This window comes from Bufo gargarizans, chromosome 10 (assembly GCF_014858855.1).
Source record: "Bufo gargarizans isolate SCDJY-AF-19 chromosome 10, ASM1485885v1, whole genome shotgun sequence".
NCBI lineage: Eukaryota > Metazoa > Chordata > Amphibia > Anura > Bufonidae > Bufo > Bufo gargarizans.
In genome coordinates this window covers 49143111-49165750 of record NC_058089.1, presented here as the reverse complement: position 1 = coordinate 49165750, position 22640 = coordinate 49143111, and the positions used below count along the sequence as shown (strand labels likewise).

Here is a 22640-nt window from a genome sequence, read left to right as displayed (position 1 = left end):
CTCTTGTTTTTCAGTAAGAAAGTTCTGTTCTTTTGCTATTGTATAACAAGGGTAGTTTATTTAGCATTTTATTTATTTTCCATTTCTTCCTTTGATGTTTTCACATCAATAAAGGCTTCTTTTAATATTTGATAACGTTTCATACTTTGCCTACTTGTCATTCTATATATTGCCTATACATTATATACTGTACAATACCTAGGCCTGAATTACAGTAACACAGACAATTCATGTTTTTTTCTAAAATACTTTAGGTATTCTATACTTTAGGTATTCAGAATGCATGGGGATAATCCTGATCAGTATTCTTCCGGCATAGAGCCCCGACGACGGAACTCTATGACAGAAGAAAAGAACGCAAGTGTGAAAGAGCCCTTAGACATAGAAAATAGAGGGGTCCTTGTATAAAATACTGCGATGGGTCCTCTTTATGGGCCCAGTTTTGCCATCCAGGAGAAGAGGGACTGATGTTTCTTTCACCTCTGCACCCTCTCCCATATTCTTGCCTCCGCTCTATGTGTTCCCTCTATGGTATGTTAACCCTTGATGTGGGTCCTTGAGAAGAATTAAAAGGGTTTTCTAGGACTTAGATGTTGATGAATTGTCTTCAGGATAGGTAATCAATATCAGATCAGTGAGGGTCTGACTGCTGGCACCACCACCAATCAGCTGTAGGCACTGGAAACTGTACAGTAGACATGTCCATGGATATCTGCAGTATTACAAACTGAAGGATTTAGAACATAGATTCCTTGACAAATTCATATCAAATTAAAATCGTATTTTAGCCATGTAAACATGGTCTATGTGTTCAATTTCCCTGCAGCTCCCCCAGAGGAGAACTTGAGCATTACACAGTTCCCATTAAAACCAATGGGCTTTCCATGTGATGTACAGAAATGCTGGGTCCTTCAGAGGTCTACCTAACCGATGAAGTTTGTGAATGAATTCAGGACCTGTATAAGGTGTTTAATGTTAAATATTGAATACCCCGTCCGTACCACAAATAGATTGACTTCCTTCCAAAACGATTTCCTGAATTGTGAGCCCTCTCCAGTCTTGGCCACTTTCAACGTAAAGGATGAATGAGGAGCTGGACATTTACCATGAGAAGGGGAGGAATATTAGATTATTAGAAAATTATTGAACATTCTGCTTTTTCAATGGCTTTTATCTACACGCGGGTTTTAGAATTAGCGTTAATGCACTTATAAGTGGCTTATTAAATCTAAGTGGAGATCAGTCAGACCCCGAACTATACGGGAAAATATTCCTGCTGGTAATGAGATAGCGTTAGATGCTATGTGTTACGGTTCTTCAAAAAGTGCCAGCTTGTTTTATAATCTATGTATATGAAAGTTGGGTTTTGACTTGCTGAATTATATAGTGTTCTATATATATATAACTGATGTAAAAATAGGGGCTTCTTTTACTGTATATAAGGAGGTTGTTCACAATGGATAATTGTAGTGCCCTGGAGCAAGGGTTGTGGCCCTTATTGCTACTATGCAAAGCCATAGTGTTCCCCAGGTCGGTGCTGCCTCAATGCAGCAGCGGCGTCCAGCCGCCAGGGGAAACGACATTGTGATGCAGTCCTCTCAGCCTGGGGCCAATGAAGCAGCACGTCAGAGCATTAGGGCCTCAACTCGTTCAGCTCTGCCCAACATTTACGGTAGCCAGCTGGAGATCATTCCCAGCTCTCTACATAAGTCTGGCTGCTGTGGGTGCAGGTGTCGGGGAATTTCTGTTCATCTGGCTCCCCCTGCTGTTCCTTGGTGGCATTGCGTTTACTTTGGCTGTGACTTCTGGATCTGGTATTGAGACTACGAGTTCTGGCAATCTAGTCTTGTATTGCTCTCCAAGTTTTTGGCTTCTGGCTTGCCTGGCTTTCTCGTTTGCATCTGGCGTTCTAGGCACTTCTTTGACCGACTGGCTTTTGATGCTGGCTACTCTTATTGTGTCTGTTTATGTGTCGCTCCAACACATACGTAGTATAGAGACTGTCGACCAGCTGTGGGCTCACCACATAGGTTGACCATTCAAGTAGGCAGGAATAGTGGGTCTGCAACTTTTTAGGGCTACACTGTGTGTGTGCGCTACATTTCCTTTATATTCTGACACCTACTTTATTGCACGTTGAAGGGTTAACTTGCACTGTGATATATGGTATTGTGTGCTGTTATACTGTTTCATATTGTTGAACTGCATGTATCTTTATTGTAATATATCCTGTTCATTTGCACTGTTATTACACTATAGCGGCTCAGCACTGTGGAAACAGTTAATGCACAGCCAGTGAACTTATGACTTTCTAACTATGCAAAGTTTTGAAAGGAAAAAAAGACACACTGACCTTAAATTCTGACTGTCTGGTTTAGCTCTGTTTATGTCTGGAAAAACTGCTTATTCATTCCCATAGACATGCATTGAAGCTTGTAACATTGTTTCTGTTTAGGCTGTGATTCTCCACTCCACCCCTCCAACTAGAAGGCTCTAAGTTCAGCTAGAAACTGTATAAGGCTACTTTAACACTCGTGTTTTGGCTTTCCGTTTGTGAGATCCATCTTGGGCTCTCACAAGCGGTCCAAAATGGATCAGTTTTGCCCTAATGCATTCTGAATGGAAAAGGATCCGCTCAGAATGCATCAGTTTGCCTCCGTTCGGTCACCGTTCCGCTCTGAAGGCGGATACCAAAACGGTGCCTGCAGCGCTTTTCTGTCCGCCTGACGAAGCGGAGCCAAACGGTTCCGTCCTGGCACACAATGTAAGTCAATGGGGACGGATCCGTTTTCTATGACACAATCTGGCACAATAGAAAACGGATCCGTCCCCCCATTTACTTTCAATGTTGTTCAAGACATATTCGTCTTGGCTATTGTAAAGATAATACAAACGGATCCGTTCATGTCGGATGCATGCGGTTGTATTATTGTAACAAAACCATTTTTGCAGATCCATGACGGATCCGCAAAAAACGCGAGTGTGAAAGTAGCCTAAGAAAGAAGGCAGTCAGAGCCCATAGTTGTCTGCAGGTAGGGACCAGTGCTTAGTAGCAGATTGCTTGAGTGACCAGAAGAAGACGCTGAGGTCACCAGCCCTGTTATCAAGATGCCAGGATCCAGAAGTAATTCAGCCGCTTTCCGACATACTGTATATGCCAACTTTTGGCCAGACAAAAAATGTTGCATGTACGCCGGACCGCATTACAGTGCCAGAGTTCACAACGCAAATGTGAACCCGGCCTTAGAGAGAGAGTGACAGCTAGCTCAGGCCCTTCATTAGCATGAAACCTTTTTCTGCCAGGGAGGAGACTGGAGAAGCCAGCTCAGTGTCTTGCTTGTATTGTTTTGCAATTGAGTTCCTCCAGTAAAGAAGCACACTGGTTTACTACAGACACTGACTCTCTGGACTTATTTCCCATTGCGGTGCACCACGCTTTACCAACCCTTATGGAGAGCAGCAACACGTGGTGACACCTCAACGGTGTCCGGAGGACACAGAATAGTATTGGAGCCACCCCAAACCAGGCCACCGTACAATCCTCTTTTGTGAGAAGAGTCCTCTACTGTAGCCAGTAGGAAAAGCCAGCAGAAAATGTTCAATCTATCTGGACCACCACCACAGGAGAAATGAGGTATTGCACCTTTTCGATTGAAATCAATGGGCTGACCAAGTAGAGTATTGGCAAGCCAGGTCCTTCAGCCCAAGAAATGCTGTTTGTACCTGTACAAGAGAGTCCTAAATGGTGGACCCCCTCTATTAACTGAGATATCCCGTAGGATTAGGGAAAAGCCTGACGTAGAAGAGTACCATTTGAGGAACAGGAGAAAGGTGAAGTCCAGACCTCTCACCTATTTTAGTTTATTTGCGAAAGCTTTTGATCCCCCCTCCCCCTTTCTCCCCATGAAAAATAAGTAATTGGGCATCCCAGCTACTGTGTGCCATTTATACTGGTGTCTTCTTATGTACCAACCTTTTGGTCCTCTCATGGAACGAAGGGGAAGGGGGGGGGGGGTTGTTGCCACCCCTTCATCCCCTTATATTTGCTAAAATAATTCTGAATGTACAGTGCATTACAGGATTAAATATCATATCAATCTGTTCCAGAGTGAGTAGACCTTGCTGTCTCCAAAAAGCCACCTCATGTTCTTGTCTTGATCTGCCCCTTGATCCTTATGCCCTCTCTAAATGTCTTGAATAGGGTTTTCCACTTTCATGAAACAAATGTTGATTTTATAATTGGAAGAGCTGTCCTGAATTCTTCTCTTGAGAATGTGATTTGTAGAAGATCAAAGCCTAGTAAGATGTACGGTGGAATTCCAGTTACTTCTGCCATGTCTATAAACCTTGGTACATCTCACTCAGTGCAACTCAGGATTTAACTTTGTCATCAGAAGATGGTTTTAGATGAGAAGGAAGATGTTGAGCTAAGATTAGATTTATCCAGATCCATGACGAAAATTTTAAGGCTATGGACACCTTCGTGCTTTTTACTCCTTGTGGGCTAAACTTGATTTGTTTTCAAATGGTCTTTGATAAAAAAAATATGTAGCCGTTTTTGTGATACGTCTAGTTAAAAATCAGTCTATTTGCAGACCGCCCCTCCCTCCTGAGTTCCATCAGCTGACAGCTCATGTGAAGCCTTAAACGATATTCTTTTCAGTTTGATGAGATTTTAGCCATACTGAGTGTTTATGAGGTCAGGAGATCAGAGATTGTCTTTATGAGACAACCCTGTAGGAGAACCTGTAATGAGGTTCTCCTCAAAAATGCAACATGAAATGGAGAATGCCATGACTGCCCCAAGTTTCCTTTACTGTAGTCAGCATGGTGCTTATCCAGCTGAAAAGCTGATTGATGTGAATCAGACTGGTTACTAGAGGTACGCCTGACAACCCCATTACTTCAGTATGTCCATAGAAAACATTCTGCCTAGAATTTGCTACTGATCTAAGGACAGAGATTGGCCAGAGGCTTGGCTTTACTTACAATACCCCTTTCTCTGTCCATACTAAGATCTCACCCCCACACCACCTGGGACATCCCCAACATACCCATATATGTCATATATATTTAGGTGAAGAACCTCTTTAAATATCAGAAATGTTCTTAGCACATACTTGCCTACTTTGCCATATTGTCTAGGAGTCTCCTGAAATAGAGGATGTCATAGACTTGGCACGTGGAAAACAACGCTAGCCCTATTACTGGGGGCACTCTGCTGGCACTGTAAGAGTTTTTCGCTAGGATATGCCATTACTTTATGATTGGTGGGAGTCCTTCTTCTGGGACCCTGAGCATAAGTTTTACAACAGCACGGCTACATTCACAGCCAGTGCCCGGAGTGCCACTCTGCAGGGAAAACATATAAATTGTTATGGGCCTCCCTGCCTGGTGGACATGGCCGCCACTCTGCTCACCAGCCCCTCCGGACCTATCAGTCCTTTCCTCCTTCCCGGCAGGCCCACCTACCGGGGTTGTGCCATCCTCTACCCGCAGGCTGCAGCCTACTTCTTGCCAGCAATGCCTCTATCCCCTTGCGCATGCTTCGTCCAGCTCTTAGAGGGCCAAAGCTTGCTTACCAGAATCTTCACCAGCCAATGGCTGGCAACCCTGGGGTACTTCAGGCACCTTCCCCTGTGGAAGGTACCTGAGCAATAGGTAGTTTTGTTTGCTAGTATCCTGCATATGTGTGTTCCATTGTCTGCCTGTGTACTGATTCTGCCCGTTTCCTGGATTCTGACCCTCCGCTGCCTGCCCTGATCATGGACCATTTACCATATTGCTTGTATTCTGCCTGCCTTGACCTCAGCCTGTCCCTGACTACAATTTTGCCAGATCCCTTGTTACCCTGCACCTGTCTCTAAGACCACCTTGGATCATCTGTAAATCACACAGAAACTACTCCAGGAGGTAGCAGTCTGGTGGTTTACCTGCAGCGAAGTCTAGATCCCTGTATAGGGGTTAAAAGTTGAAAACCAGGGGAGCGCCAGGATAATGACCTTAGGATTAGCCCAATGTCAAATCTGTTGATTGACACAGTGATCCACACCCACTGCCATAACAGAAAGCCAGTGATTTGACCACTTCAATCCCAGAATTTACAAGGTTAAACCAGTCAGTAGTTGGTACATCTTTAGCCGAAGTGTCCAGCAATTCATCAGATTTATCACCCAGAACTAACCCCCTGCGATATATCTGGCGCAGGTCTAGACAGTCTGTCTAAGTGTAGGCCCTCTACAGGATTAGTAAATCTGCACCGTTGTCTAGACCTGAGGATGACATTGTCAGCAAAGAATAGAAGACATCTGTTTTACAGAAATACAAAGCTGCTGAGGTGTGTAACTGGAAATTATGGAGAATAATTGCCCAGTGCTGCTCAGACAACAAATACAACCGAGCGCCTCGTAGCCGGGTTTTGGAATGCCATTGACCAGACAATAAAGCATCTTAGATCTCAGGGCCACATCTTGGAAGAGCAGTCAGACTTGAATATCTTATCTGTAACACTGATGAGAAGTTGTGCAGGACGTGATCTGCGACCTATCCAAGGAATAGAGATTTATGACATGTGACATGATTGGCGGATCTCGTAAATTATCTGCAACCGCTATGTCAGCTGGGTTCATCTTTGTCTATGAAGCCATAATACCAGAATACATGCAGCTCTTGAAATGCAAGCAGCCATAGAGACCATTGTATGTGGCATTTCCTGGGATATCAAATAGAATTCCCGTAATCCATCGTCCAATCATCCAGAAAGTGTGATAATTTTGGAAAACTGGAAGCCATTCTTTACATGCTTTTTTTGTCTTTCCAAAAAGAAATCAGAAAGTCAGGCCAAGACTCTGGAAGGATTGAATGATTGCCTTGGAGGTGCTATTTGTGATGGTCTCCAGCTAGACGCACGCGGTGCCTCCACTGAATCACACATTACTTTATAGGCTGGCTCCTGTTTCTTTACACCTCTCATAAATAACTTTTCACGCTACCGCGTATAAAGGGAGTTCCTATCCGTCCCTCCAATAAACATATCAACAGTCTTATATAGAATATAACCACATAGTGCCAAGATAATACAGGCTATATATATATATATATATATATATATACACCAAAATAATACAGCCCACCTAATACTGCCCTATAGTGTCCAAATAATATGCAGTAACCAAACACTCCCTTAAAGAGGACCTTTTAAACATTGTGAACTAAGTATCATGACATATACAGCGGCGCCCAGGGATCTCACTGCACTTACTATTATCCCCGGGCGCCGCTCCGTTCTCCCGTTATGTCCTCCGGTATGTTCGGAGACTTGGTTATAGTAGGCGGAGACTTAGGGGACTTGGTTATAGTAGGCGGAGTCTGCCCTTGTTCTGCTGGGCGTCTCCTCCTCCTAGGCTGTAGTGCTGGCCAATCGCAGCGCACAGCTCACAGCCTGGGAGGTTTTTTTCTCCCAGGCTGTGAGCCGTGCGCTGCGATTGGCCAGCGCTGCAGCCTAGGAGGAGGAGACGCCCAGCAGAACAAGGGCAGACTCCTCCTACTATAACCAAGTCCCCGAACATACCGGAGGACATAGCGGGAGAACGGAGCGGCGCCCAGGGATAATAGTAAGTGCAGTGAGATCCCTGGGCGCCGCTGTATATTACATGATACTTAGTTCACAATGTTTGGACCGATGAAAGGTCCTCTTTAAAGAGCCCATATAAAACTGCAATAGTTCCCAAATAATACACCTTTAAACAGTTCTAAAGTAATGTAGCCTACATAATACTTCTAAAGAGAACCAAGATAATACCTTCCATATGTAATACCATCATATAGTGCCAACATAATACAGGCCACATACAACCGTAAATAATATCAGGTAACCAAATAATACTTCCTTAAAGAAGCTGCATAATACCACAATTCAATACACCGTTAACTAGTATGATCATGCAGCTCACATAATACTAGTAAATAGCATCAAGGTAATAATATTGGGTGGTCATATTTTGCTATTGGGACTTTTATCCTCTTGGGACCTCTACTTGTCACCCCCCAAAATCTTTGCACTTGAACTTCGCCCTTAGATTTCATTTGGGTGAGACGTTGAGAATGTCAAGGCACAAGCTTCACAGAAAATATTTTAATGCCTTGTAGACTCTGGGTCTGTCAAATGTTTAGGTGACGCAAACTTCCGAAGTTGAAAAGAAATCAGCGAAGCGTTTCAGACAAGATCTGTAAAGATTTGATTGAAGAAGTAACATGGATTAGTTCCTGTCAGTCCCGGGGAGTCAGCGGCTGAGGGATCTCTATAGACTGTGGTGTTCCCTTGTGCATTTACAGGGGGTCTCTATGATCCTATGTTAAAACTCAGTCCCAAGTAGTGATGAGCGGCAGGGGTCATATTTTAATTTGCGATATTTCGCAAATATTTTGTAGAATATTCGTCGAATTCGTTATATTCTACAGTCTCTTTTTTTACTCGAAAATCAGCAAGGTAATGATCGCGTAATATGCAAATACTACGCAATCAATACAGGCATGGGTCAAAAACGAATATATAGCACTATAGAATATAGTGCTATATATTAGTTTTTTAGAATATTCGTTATTTTTTACCATCTGAAGTTAGATTCCTCCCTGCTTAAGTTGCTTGTCAAGCAACTTAAAGGGAACCCGTCACCGGGATTTTGTGTATAGAGCTGAGGACATGGGTTGCTAGATGGTTGCTAGCACATCCGCAATACCCAGTCCCTATAGCTCTGTGTGCTTTTATTGTATCAAAAAAACGATTTGATGCATATGCAAATTAACCAAAGATGAGTCCTGTATGTGAGATGAGTCAGAGACAGGACTCATCTCAGGCTAATTTGCATATGTATAAAAAAAATATAGGGACTGGGTATTGCGGATTTGCTAGCGGCCATCTAGCAACCCATGTCCTCAGCTCTATACACAAAATCCCGGTGACAGGTTCCCTTTAAGCAGGGAGGAATCATGACTTCAGATGGAAAAAAAATGACGAATAGTCTAAAAAACGAATATATAGCGCTTAAAAAATATAGTGCTATATATTACTTTTTTCAAATATTCGTAATTTTTTTCCATCTGAAGTCATGATTCCTCCCTGTTTAAGTTTCTTGTGGGCCAATGACTCATTGACCCACAACAAGAACCAGGGGGGAATCATGTGTTCAGATGGAAAAAATGACAAATATTCTAAAAACGAATATATAGCACTATATTAGAAATATTCGTGAATTCTCGTTGCGATATTCATGATAAATATTCATAATTCGACTATTCGCGCTCAACACTAGTCCCAGGTTTGGATCCTAGGAGTACAGTATTTATGTCCTTCATATACCTTACCATTGACCAGCGCTCGGAGACCCTACACATTTTAATCACCCCTTCTCTAAAGAAGGTCGCCCGCCGATTAGCCGATCACTGCCGTTCCAGACACAACGATCAGCTGACATTGCCAGGAGCAAATATGTGATCATTTTTATTTTATTTTGAATAGCTAACCATGTAATATACCAGAGCAGGCTCCTCTCTCTTTATTAATAGTTGGGGGAGGGGGTCCTGAATGGGGTGGTACCCACCTATATCATCCATCTGCCCTAACAGTTTATATAGACAGGTGTTTTTGTGAGACAACCCCTTTAATTCCCGAATATGGTTTCGATGTGAAATCCTGATTGACAACCACTAGTGTTTTTATGACTGTGCCCATAACAGCTTTTCGCAGACTCATCACACCTTCTACTACTCTATATACAGGGTTGGACTGAGCCACCAAAGTACCAAAGGATCCTTCCATTTCAGTAGGATAGATCAAAGAAGCCTTCACAATACACCTGAATCATCCATTACACAGATCAGATAAAAAGATGGATCCTGTATCAACCCGCAACATTTGTATTATTTCTTGAACCATTGCTGAGTGCTGATATATAAACCCTGTAAGCGGAGCCTGGCTGCTTCCATTAAAGTTAATGGAGAAAGCCAAGCACATGCATACACCTGTCTATTCAGTCTCCCTAAGCATGCAGTGGCCAGAGACCACCTCACCAGGCGAGATGGGATTCCCAGTTCTGGAGACGGGTGTGGGTCCCAGAGGGGAATAAATGTCTAAGATTTGCTTTCGGGAATGTACACATTGTGCCATAAATGTTCACTAGGTTCCACCTCTGGGACCAGCTCCTATCTCAAGGTGCGTACCACCTGGAATGGAGTGGTGACCATGCATGCACCACTGTCTCCTTTCAGTTTAATAGGACTGCTGAAAATAGCCAACGAGCATGTGAGTCCCAGAGATGGGACCTGTACCTACTGGACATTTATGGGATATCCTTTGTATATGCCAGAAATGTCCAGGTCAGGGGTGCACCTAGCCTTTCTGCTGCCTGAGGCAAAAACAGAAGTGGCGCCCTAACCCCCCAATGCCAATTTCTTAACCTAACCCCTTCCCTCCAGCCCTACTGTTAAAGGCATACTTGAAAAACATTACATACAGAGCTATAAAACATACAGGGTAATGCAGCGACACATACAGTGCTCATTGTGCTTCCTAGTACTTCCACTGCCCCCTTCTTACCCCTACCTGGTGCTGCCTGAGGCAATCGTCTCACCTCGCCTCATTGGTGGTGCACCCCTGGTCCAGGTGGCACAATGGCTTAAATAATATTCCATTAAAGGGGTTTTCCAGCAGCATGCTCTATCCTTAGGATAGGTCATCATCATTATCTAATTGGTGGTGGTCTGACTCCTGTCACCCCCACAATCAGCTCTTTGAAGATACTGCAGACAGAGCGCCACAACCTCTTTACATAGTTGATCGGTAGCGGTGCTGGGTGTCGAAACCCCACCGATCAGATATTGATGACCTATCCTGCGGATAAGTCATCAGTACTCTACTCCTGGCAAACTATTTAAACCAGAATATCCATTTGCCCCTTAAATTTGAAGATTTTCTGAATAATGGATACGAGCTGACTTGATGTGATGTATGTTGTCAGAACATTTTATAATCTGTGGTTAATAGTTTTTTGTAGCAGTTGAGCTGAACAGAATTTGTCCGCACGGTTGTGTACACTCAGTTTATCAGTGGCCTCCTAAGAATGTCATTAGCCTCTTTTGTAGCAGTGATAAGGCCTTGGTTTGCCTTGTATGACACTGTCCAGCCTGCATTCCTGGACTAATCTACTCACAGTAACCTCAATGACTTTGATAGTCCTCTAGCTGGGGGGGGGGGGGGGGGGGCAACTATGGAATCCTGAGATTGCTCAAACCAGGAGACCCAGAAACTCAGAAGAACATTTCTTTGTAATGAATACCCCAGCCCCTATTGAAGATGTTCTTCAGATACTGGTCTATGTTTGGTGTAATTATTCCCATTAAATTGAAATTTGGAGAACCAAATAATACAAGAATAGGCCTGTTTGGAACTGACTTTGGAGTCATTCACTTCAAGGATCTCATGGTGGTGAGGCACCTACAGTAGTGGTAGATCCATCCTACGAGGGTTACACCGGCATCTGAGAGACCCTGTATTGATTCTGAAGTAGAGGATATCTCTTAGGCTGGTTTCATACGAGCAAGTTCAACGCATTGCACATACAGTGAAAGTAAGCCTAAAATGTTGTCAGCACGTGTGCTGGATTCTCTTCTGGTGGGCTCAAGCTCAAATCTACTGGTGGTCCAGAGGTCTAGCAGTAGACAAGCCCTGCGGAATCCAATGCTCTTGTGCAATCTGTTTCGATGTGAGGACAAATCTTCTATACTTCTTCTTGCGTGCATTTGTGCTCTGATATGGACTCTTCACGTTCAAGGATGGATTTGTCAACATTGCTTGCGTTCCTCAGTAGATCATCAAATGTATATGAAGGGAATGATTGGTGCAGCTCATCTAATAAACGTCATTAGAGACAATTTCAGATATTGAAGTTGGTAACATTTTGAATAACTAACTACAGCCAGGCTTAGGTGAAGCATCATCCAGGATGTAATGAAGAGGCTTTTATGTATTTATCTTCTAAATCTGACAGAATTAACTTTTTTGTAAGGGCAGTTTAAGATGACATGTCCTTTGGGGAAGCTCAGTATAAAAATAGGAAGATTCCTAAGTGTCTACCTAAAACATTGGACACAGAGCCAAGGCCATAGATACTCCATGGGTGCTCCAATTTCAGCAAACCAATTTTATTCTTTGTATAATGGAGACAGATACAACATTGTACTATGCTTTTTGTATCTGTACGTTTTCTGCATGAAATCAGAAGTGTAATGATGAATATAATTGATTCTCATGTAATCTTCTAGGCTTCTAAGCTAATAGTTTTTTTATACACATTTATATTAATAAATAATAATATAATATATTAATCTAATAATATTAATAAATGCCCCCCACTCATAGAATGTGAATATAAGTTGTAATAAACTCCCACATCTCACCTTTCCAAATAGAAAACTGAATTTTCTACCATTAGTTCTGATGTGATGTTGTGATGGGCAGTGGTCGTGGAAGCACTGTATCAACCAAACGGCTTGACTTTGGTCTAATCCTAATGGCATTATCCTTGCAGTCCCCTGGCATTCCCCAGTTAACCTCTATACAAGGATCTAGTCTTTGCTTCAGGGGACCACCAGGCTGCTACCTCCTAGAGTAGTCCTGGTGTGGTTGACAGCTGACCCATAGTGGTCAGAGACACTGGTGTGGTGCATGGAGGGATCAGGCAAAACTCATAGTCAGTAATAGGCTGAGTTTAGGGCAGGCAGAGTTCAGGACAGGCAGCAAATGGTCAATACGGTAGTCAGGCACAGGTCAAGCAATGGAAAGTCAGAGTCAGGAATCAGGCAGAAGTCAGTACACGGGCACACAAATGGAACAGCACACTTTACGCAGGGACTAGCAAGCTAGATCAACCTATTACTCGGTCATCCTCCCATAGGGGAAGGTTCCTTTAATACCCTGGAGTAGCCAGCTATAGGCTGGGGAAGAATTAGAGTAAACGCACACTGGCCGTCTATCACCCACTAAAGTTGTCTTGTTACCAAGATAAAGTACATATCAATCGTTGCTTAAAGGGGCATGGGTCTGAAGAAGCTTTGATTATTTTGCTGATCAAGTGAAGGAGGGAGGGGCGGTATTTATCAAAACTAGTTCAAGGGAAAAGTGGGGCAGTTTCCCACAGCAACCAATCAGATTCCAGTTCTTATTCTTATATAAAGGGCGACCTCCACTCTTTCTTTGCGCTAGTTTTCCCCAATGAGTTAAATATCTTAAGTAAGGCTACTTTCACACTTGCGGCAGTGTGATCCGCCGGATCCGCCGATCTGCTGCTGACTGAAAGCAGATCCGTGTCACAAATGCATTGCAAGGACGGATCCGTCTCTCCGCTTGTCATGCGGACCGACGGATTCGTCTTGTACATTTTTCTCATTTTTACCGATCTGCGCATGCGCATGACGGAACGACGGATCCGGCATTCCGGTATTCTGAATGCCGGATCCGGCGCTAATACATTCCTATGGGAAAAAATGCCGGATCCGGCGTTCAGGCATGTCTTCAGTTTTTTTCGCCGGAGAGAAAACCGTAGCATGCTTTTGCCTGATCAGTCAAAACGACTGAACTGAAGACATCCTGATGCAAACTGAACGGATTACTCTCCATTCAGAATGCATGGGGATATGCCTGATCAGTTCTTTTCCAGTATAGAGCCCCTGTGACGGAACTCAATGCCGGAAAAGAAAAACGCTAGTGTGAAAGTACCCTAAAGGGCAATAAAATCAATTTGTATTACAATTTACCAAAAATCATTTGTATGTCAATGTTCCCCAAAGTTCTAACACCAGCAGATATTCAAGATAAATTAGGGCCATGGAGCAGTCACAGTATTTTTTCGATTTCATGTCAGTATTCTCTTTGCCTAACGCCACAGTCATATATTACAACAAAAATGGGTGACTTTGCTAAAGCTTAACTTTTAATCAACACTAGATATAAAATAATAGCCCATAAGTACAATAATAGACAAGTATATGTGCTGCACGTATGTGCCTAAATTACCAGTGCTCAGTAAGAGTCTTTCAAAGTGGTGCCACCACTGGGGTCTCCATGATTCCAGTGCTGGGTCTCTGACCCTTATCTTACCCTACCTGACCTGGGCTTATACCTGTCAGAGGAGCACCACGATCCCCCTATTGAGGGTGACCCCAGTGGATAAATAAAACTCTATCCAATACCCCACCAATTCCCCTATGCAGCCTAGTGAGTGCCCAGCTTCGTCAATAGAGGTTGGGGGAGACCCTAGTGTCGGACCTGTTCGTCCCTACGCGTTTCACTGGCCGTCGTCAGATCATCAGGGGAAAGCAAGTGGTATGCTGCCTGCATCTTTTGCAGGCTAATTGAAATGAATGGGTCACATTCGATTCATAAAATGTGAATCGGACGCAGACCAAACATACGCTCATGCACATTTGCATATTTTTTTACCATTGCCTGTAAGTAAGTCTCCATACATCAACTGGATCTTTTCCATGAGACATCTAAGTATTAGGGCTAAAAAAAACTAAAAAAAAACTTTCCTTCTCAAGGTGCCTATACACAATAGGTGAAAGTTTTCAAACTACTAAAGTGTATGGGGGGGGGGGGGTCTTCTGACCCCCCACCCCCTACAGCAGATGTTGTGGTGAAGCCGGGTCAAACATGCTGAATAGATATTGATAGGAGATAAGTGTTTTATCAGCAGGGGCCCGACGACTGTCGATCACAGGAATGGGGGTCTGTGCTACCCCAGTTAAAGGGAGGTGTGACGAATGGGGGTTTGTGAGATGCATTCAGGGCTCTCACAAGCGGTCCAAAACGGATCAGTTTTGCCCTAATGCATTCTGAATGGATAAGGATCCGCTCAGAATGCATCAGTTTGCCTCCGATCCGTCTCCATTCCGCTTTGGCGGCTGCCTGCAGCGTATTGGTGTCCGTCTGACGAAACTGAGCCAAACGGATCCGTCCTGGCACACAATGTAAGTCAATGGGGACAGATCCGTTTTCACTGACACAATATGGCACAATAGAAAACGGATACGTTTTGACCATGTTAAAGATAATACAAACGGATCCGTTCTGAACGGATGCAGGCGGTTGTATTATCTGAACGGATGCGTTTGTGCAGATCCATGACGGATCCGCAGCAAACGCGAGTGTGAAAGTAGCCTTATAGCTCTATCCAGCAGTCCCATACAGTTAAATGCAGCAGCAGACATGAATGCATGGGCACCTGATCTTGTGATTGGCAAATGCGCCATAGGTTGGAACCCCGCCAATCAGGCATATCCTGTGGATAGGCGATAAGTTGTTGCAACGGGACAACCCCTTTAATTTCCTCCTTGGGCGAATTGAGCATAGAGGAATATAGTGAAGTCAAGAAGAAGTCGCGTACGGCCAGATAAGGCTACTTTTACACTAGCGGCAGGACGGATCCGACATGCTGTTCACCCTGTCGGATCTGTACACGTCTATAGTCATTCGTCCACCCGTTCCGGTTTAGGTATATTGTTACATAATGTAGTCGATTCTTCATAAGGAACACGAACAACCTGCCCATGAAATACAATACATCATCTCACCCCGCAAAGAAAAAAAAAAAAAAAAAAACAGCGCGGCCCCTTTAAAATAACTCTTTGAACTTGGAATCGCTGAAGATGGAGCTCAGCACAGGAGATGTCTCCCTGCACTTCCTTGTTAGTCAGCAGGAGAAGAGGCTGAACTTGAAAATTTGTAGTAATCAGATTGTGGACGTTCTTGTTTTTCCTGGGCAGTGTTCAGCATTATTGCAAGCATGTGCTTTTGGTGTGGTGTTCCCTCTTGCAAGGCTTGTCATTAGCTTCAAAGTAAAGCAGTGTGATGTGATTACAGGGGACGACTTTCACAGATTAAAGAGCCAAGGGGAGAGATCTGTAGCCCTCGGAATACAGAAGGAGCAGAAAAATAAGGTAGGTCGCCTGGATAACTTTTTAATGTTCTACGTAAGGATGTAGCAGAGCTGAACTTGTCATTTAACCCTTTGGTACTGCATTTATTGTGCCAGGGTATAGCCCTTACCCTAAAAGGTACGACCACAGTAAATGCATCATGATATCACTGTAGACACAGTCAGCTCTGCTACATAATATGTGTTACCTTTAGGTTTACTCCTAGGCATTCACATATCCCCCTCTACCATAGGTTGTAATCTACAGAATCAGCCTCTGGCTGTTTCATACACTGAACTTGTTACAAAGTATACACTTCAAAAGTTTCAGACATCATTTTGCAACATTGTTGCCAGAAGTTACTGGTGCAGGTTTTTAAAGTGTTTCTTGGTTATGGTGCAGTCCCGAGCAGGGAGAAGAGGTTTCTTTGTATGTCTACCTATTAAATATGTGTTTTACCCATGTTTGCAAAATTGTGAGGTGTGCCAAAGAATTAAGCAGGGCTTAAACTGGCAGAACCGGTAGGACAAGGTGAGGAGTTGGGCCGGTACCACGTCTTGTAAGGAACGCTGTCAACTACACCCATGCTGTGCACAGTGAATCACTTATAATTTCTTCATATAGATTCATTAGCTGGAGGCATTATCTGATGATGAAAGCAAGGCTTACAGCGAGGATAACTTTTTCCACGATGGATTAGAGCCATGAGAGCACGTTGTGTTGTCTGCCCAACCTCAACGTGACATTATTTATGGGAACTAAATCACTCCTTGTGGTTGGATGTGAATACGTTTTCCTATGGGGCGCCCCCTATAACATCAGTCTGGATCTGTAGTCTGGAACGCCCCCTATAACAGCAGTCTGGATGTGTAGTCTGGAGTGCCCCCTATAACAGCAGTCTGGATGTGTAGTCTGGAGCGCTCCCTATAACAGCAGTCTGGATGAGTAGTCTGGAGCGCTCCCTATAACAGCAGCCTGGATGTATAGTCTGGAGTGATCACTATAACAGCAGTCTGGAGCGCCCCCTATAACAGCAGTCTGGATGTGTAGTCTGGAGAGCCCCCTATAACAGTAGTCTGGATGTGTAGTCTGGAGCACCCCCTATAACAGCAGTCTGGATGTGTAGTCTGGAGCACTCCCTATAACAGCAGTCTGGATGAGTAGTCTGGAGCGCTCCCTATAACAGCAGTCTGGATGTATAGTCTGGAGTGATCACTATAACAGCAGTCTGGATGTGTAGTCTGGAGCGCTCCCTATAACAGCAGTCTGGATGAGTAGTCTGGAGCGCTCCCTATAACAGCAGTCTGGATGTGTAGTCTGGAGTGATCACTATAACAGCAGTCTGGATCTGTAGTCTGGAGCGCCCCCTATAACAGCAGTCTGGATGTGTAGTCTGGAGAGCCCCCTATAACAGTAGTCTGGATGTGTAGTCTGGAGCACCCCCTATAACAGCAGTCTGGATGTGTAGTCTGGAGCACTCCCTATAACAGCAGTCTGGATGAGTGGTCTAGAGCGCTCCCTATAACAGCAGTCTGGATGTATAGTCTGGAGTGATCACTATAACAGCAGTCTGGATGTGTAGTCTGGAGCGCTCCCTATAACAGCAGTCTGGATGAGTAGTCTGGAGCGCTCCCTATAACAGCAGCCTGGATGTATAGTCTGGAGTGATCACTATAACAGCAGTCTGGAGCGCCCCCTATAACAGCAGTCTGGATGTGTAGTCTAGCGAGCCCCCTATAACAGTAGTCTGGATGTGTAGTCTGGAGCACCCCCTATAACAGCAGTCTGGATGTGTAGTCTGGAGCGCTCCCTATAACAGCAGTCTGAATGAGTAGTCTGGAGCGCTCCCTATAACAGCAGTCTGGATGTATAGTCTGGAGTGATCACTATAACAGCAGTCTGGATGTGTAGTCTGGAGCACCCTCTATAACAGCAGTCTGGATATGTGGTCTAAAGTGCCCTCTATAACAGCAGTCTGCATGTCTAGTCTGGAGCGCCCCCTATAACAGCAGTCTGGATGTGTAGTCTGGAGCGCCTCCTATAACAGCAGTCTGGATGTGTAGTCTGGAGCGCCTCCTAAAACAGCAGTCTGGATGTGTAGTCTGGAGCGTCTCCTATAACAGCAGTCTGGATGTGTAGTCTGGCGCGTCTCCTATAACAGCAGTCTGGATGAGTAGTCTGGAGCACCCCCTATAACAGCAGTCTGGATGTGGAATCTGTACTGTCCCCTATAACAACAGTGTGAATGTGTAGGTGGAGCGCCCCCTATGACAGCAGTCTTGCTGTTTAATCTGGAGCGCCCCCTATAACAGTAGTCTGGACTTATACTCTGACCCTCCCCCTATAATAGAAGTCTGGAAGTGTAGTCTGGAGCGCCCCCTATAAAAGCAGTCTAGATGTGTAGTCTGCAGCGCCCCCTATAACAGCAGTCTGAATGTGTAGTCTTCAGCGCCCCCTATAACAGCAGTCTGGATGTGTAGTCTGGACCTCCCCCTATAACAGCAGTCTGGATGTTTAGTCTGGAGAGCACCCTATAACAGCAGTCTGGCTGTGTAGTCTCGAGAGCACCCTATAACACCAGTCTGGATGTGTAGTCTCGAGAGCCCCCTATAACAGCAGTCTGGATGTGTACTCTGGAGCGCTCCTTATAACAGCAGTATGGTTGTGTAGTCTGGAGCGCTCCCTATAACAGCAGTATGGTTGTGTAGTCTCGAGAGCCCCCTATAACAGCAGTCTGGATGTGTACTCTGGAGCGCTCCTTATAACAGCAGTATGGTTGTGTAGTCTCGAGAGCCCCCTATAACAGCAGTCTGGATGTGTACTCTGGAGCGCTCCTTATAACAGCAGTATGGTTGTGTAGTCTGGAGCACCCCCTATAACAGCAGTCTAGATGGGTAGTCTGCAGCGCCCCCTATAACAGCAGTCTGAATGTGTAGTCTTCAGCGCTCCCTATAACAGCAGTCTAGATATGTAGTCTGCAGCGCCCCCTATAACAGCAGTCTGAATGTGTAGTCTTCAGCGCCCCCTATAACAGCAGTCTGGATGTGTAGTCTGGAGAGCTCACTATAACAGAAGTCTGAATGTGTAGTCTGGACCTCCCCCTATAACAGCAGTCTGGCTGTGTAGTCTCAAGAGCCCCCTATAACAGCAGTCTGGATGTGTAGTCTCGAGAGCCCCCTATAACAGCAGTCTGGATGTGTACTCTGGAGCGCTCCTTATAATAGCAATCTGGAAGTGTAGTGTGGAGCGCTCCCTATAACAGCAGTCTGGATGTGTAGTCTGGAATGCCCCCTATGACAGCAGTCTGGCTGTTTAATCTAGAGCGCCCCCTATAACAACAGTTTGAATGTGTAGGTGGAGCGCCCCCTATAAGATCAGTCTGGATGTGTAGTCTAGATCGCCCCCTATAACATCAGTCTGGATGTGTAGTCTGGAGCGCTCCCTATAACAGCAGTCTGGATGTGTAGTCTGCAGGGCCCCCTATAACAACAGTCTGAATGCGTAGGTGGAGCGCCCACTATAACAGCAGTCTGGATGTGTAGTCTGGAGCGCTCCCTATAACAGCAGTCTTGATGTGGAGTCTGGAGCGCTCCCTATAACAACAGTCTGGATGATTAGTCTGGGGCCCCCCTATAACAGCAGTCTGGATGTGTAGTCTGGGGCTCCCCTATAACAGCAGTCTGGATGTGTAGTCTGGAGCGCCCCCTATAACAGCAGTCTGGATGTATAGTCTGGAGCGCCCCCTATAACAGCAGTCTGGATGTATAGTCTGGAGCGCCCCCTATAACAGCAGTCTGGATGTGTAGTCTGGGGCCCCCCTATAACAGCAGTCTGGATGTGTAGTCTGGAGTGACCCCTATAATGAAAGAATGTTAAAGCATTAAAGGGAACCTGTCACCTGGATTTTGGGTATAGAGCTGAGGACATGGGTTGCTAGATGGCCGCTAGCACATCCACAATACCCAGTCCCCATAGCTCTGTGTGCTTTTATTGTGTAAAAAAACCGATTTGATACATATGCAAATTAACCTCAGATGAGTCCTGTACGTGAGATGAGTCGGGGACAGGACTCATCTCAGGTTAATTTGCATATGTATCAAATCGGTTTTTTTCCACAATAAAAGCACAGAGAGCTGTAGGACTGGGTATTGCGGATGTGCTAGCGGCCATCTAGCAGCCCATGTCCTCAGCTCTATACCCAAAATCCCGGTGACAGGTTCCCTTTAATATACAAAGGCTGAAAACCAAGACGCTAAAAGCAGTGTTACATTCTGATAATATTTACAGTATACCAAGGAGACAACAATGCATAGTAATAACACCTCCTTGCACATTCCTGCATACAAGGCTGCAGGCTGCAGGGCCGAAACACGTGTCAGACACTGCACCTGGTCTTATGACTCGCTCCTGGGTTTGTAACTACCTGCATAATGTGCAGATTTTTCTCCTGTGTTTACGCCACATCACTTACCTCTGATGCCTAAGTAACCCCATGCTCAGATATTGCACTGGAACTGGAGGTTCAGTGGTGATATGACTTAGGCCTCGTTCACACGGGCGTGTGTGCCCCGTGGTCGTGCTGCGGCCCGCAAAATGCGGGCCGCAATGCACGGGCACAGTCTGTGGGGCAGCGGATCGCGGACCCTTTCACTTAAATCGTTCCGCGATCCGGCCGTTCCGCAAAAAGATAGGACATGTTCTATCTTTTTGCGGAACGGAAGTACTGGACGAAAACCCCACGTTAGCACTCCGTAGTGCTTCCGTAGGGTAACGTTCCGTGCTTCCATCCCGCACCCCTGGATTTGCGGACCCATTGAAGTGCCCACGGAACGGCACCCGTGTATCGCGGATCCGCAAATGCGGTCCGCAATACGGCAACGGGGTGCACCCCCCCCCCCCGTGTGAAAGAGGCCTTAATGGTGATGGCTTTGGCTCTATGAGTAATAAATCATGGATTACTCTGTTGCATTGGCCATTTGTAAGTGACACCGATGCCTGTTGGATCCTGCAATAATAATGTCATAATGTAAAGTATAGAAGCTGTATATACGGCGCCATGACGGCCTCCTCCAGCCTGAGGGCTCTAGACCCTTCTGTAGTTACGTGCTAGTTCTAGGTCACAGAGATCTGTGACATCATGGAGCTAATATCCACCTAATTGTTTCCAACTTTTAAAGGGTTTTCCAAGGCTGATGAGCTTTCACCCGCACCTATCTCTAGAACTGAGCTCCCAAAGTGGACAAAAGCACACCGCCCATGCGCAGCCGCCTTCCGTTCATTTCGATGGAAGTGCTAAAAGTGGCCAAGCTGGCCTGACTATTTCCAGCAGTTCCATAGAAGTAAATTGAGCGGTGGACGCACTTGCACGGTGTGCTCTCCACCCTTAGGCCTCATGCACACGGCCGTTGTGCGGCTGTTCTGTGCATTGGGGACCGCAATTTACGGTCCCCAATGCATGGGCAACGGATCGAAACCCATTTGACTTGTGGGGTTTTGTGCCTCCGTTCCGCACCGCAGCTCCGGACTGCGGACCTATTCAAGTTAATGTGCCCCCATCCGTGATGCGGGGAGCACGCGGCCGGTGCCTGCATATTGGCAATGGCTGTGTCCATGAGGCCTTAGGGGACTTCCAAAGATAGCTGAGCACGCCCCTTGGCTATTTTCAGAACTCCCATAGAAATGAATGGAGGGCGGCTACTCATGCGCGGTGCGCTCTCCTTCACTTCGTTCTGTAGATAACTGTGGGGCAGAGTGTCCCTGGCACAGTCTGTCACTAGCAACACTGATGGGATAGTGTCAGATTGGGCAGGGACACACCCCCAACTGGTAACACCCGGTTGGACCTTTATTGCAGACTGCTGGCAGTTCATTCATAAACTTATAATAGGAATAACAGAGGAATAGCACAACATAGAGTCATAAGAATGGAGGCTCCAGAGTTGGTATTACATGGGGAAAGCAAGTAGTCACTAAAACGGACATGTCAGGAGAGGTGACAGCTAGGGGTGGGCGAATCCACTTCGGATGAAACATCCGAAGTCGATTCGCATAAAACTTTGTTCTAATACTGTACGGAGCAGGAGCTCTGTACAGTATTAGAATGTATTGGCTCCGATGAGCGTAATAACCTTATAAATTAATTTGTACTGTAAAAAAAACATTTCCCGAACTCGGGTTCGGTTCCAAGGTACCACTTGTGTGTTTCATCCGATTCGCTCATCCCCAGTGATAGCTCCTCTCTCAAATGGATCTCCCGATACCCTTTGGAGTCATTTACCTTATTTTCCCCCATAAACCTTTTCTCGCTGCTGGACTGATTGCTTATCTATCTATCTATCTATCTATCTATCTATCTATTATCTATCTATTATCTATTATCTATCTATCTATCCATCTATCTATCTATTGTGTAATTTGATCTGTTAGGGCAACCCCTGTCCATATCCGCCATTAGGCCATATGGACACCACAGGGCAGGGTGAGTCACCTGATTTTGTACTTGAGCTTCTGCCCTGGAGGACTCAGCGCAGCCATGTTTGACCCGATCTCCCATTCAGTTTAATGAGTGACATGTAATACCACATTTCTCCTGCAGTGGCCGCTGTGTAAAATCAGGCTCAGCTGCAAGCGCTGTTGCAGTGCAGCATTGAGTTCCTGAGGTCGAATCC

The 22640-nt window shown here is 45.2% G+C and overlaps 1 protein-coding gene across 6 annotated transcripts in view; it reads left to right on the top strand.

The window, feature by feature from the left end:
- PPFIBP2 (PPFIA binding protein 2) overlaps window positions 1-22640 on the top strand; it is a 165501-nt gene that overhangs the window by 13934 nt on the left and 128927 nt on the right. For 2 of the 6 annotated variants that reach the window (XM_044270639.1, XM_044270638.1), the window contains exon 1: window positions 15672-15993. The exons of 1 other annotated variant lie outside the window; for it this stretch is intronic. The gene's annotated coding sequence lies outside the window, so the exon portion shown is untranslated. Of the gene's footprint in view, window positions 1-15671; window positions 15994-22640 lie in introns of those variants that run through there. 3 more of the 6 variants (XM_044270636.1, XM_044270640.1, XM_044270643.1) reach the window with 3 other exon arrangements.